We start from the raw sequence: 279 nt of genomic DNA, 5'->3' as shown, positions 1-279 counted from the left end.
TCAGCAGCAGAGTTTGGACTGTACAGGTGCTGCTGCTGCTGCTGCTGCTGCTGCTGCTGCTGCTGCTGCTGCTGCTGCTGCTGCTGTTCTTCTTCTTTATATATTTAAATTTATAATAACTTATATTAAATATTTTTATTTAATTTTTAATTAAAAATTAATAACAACGCATGCAGAGGCAGCAGCAAGCCCCAGCTGTACAGACACCCACTAGCAGCACGGGCGGTGGCCTCGATATAGCAGCAGCAGCAGCAGCAGCAGCAGCAGCAGAAGCAGCAG

Source organism: Eimeria mitis, genomic scaffold (genome assembly GCF_000499745.2).
Source record: "Eimeria mitis Houghton genomic scaffold, Emh_scaff1452, whole genome shotgun sequence".
NCBI classification, from domain to species: Eukaryota; Apicomplexa; class Conoidasida; order Eucoccidiorida; family Eimeriidae; genus Eimeria; species Eimeria mitis.
This window is presented reverse-complemented; position numbering follows the sequence as displayed.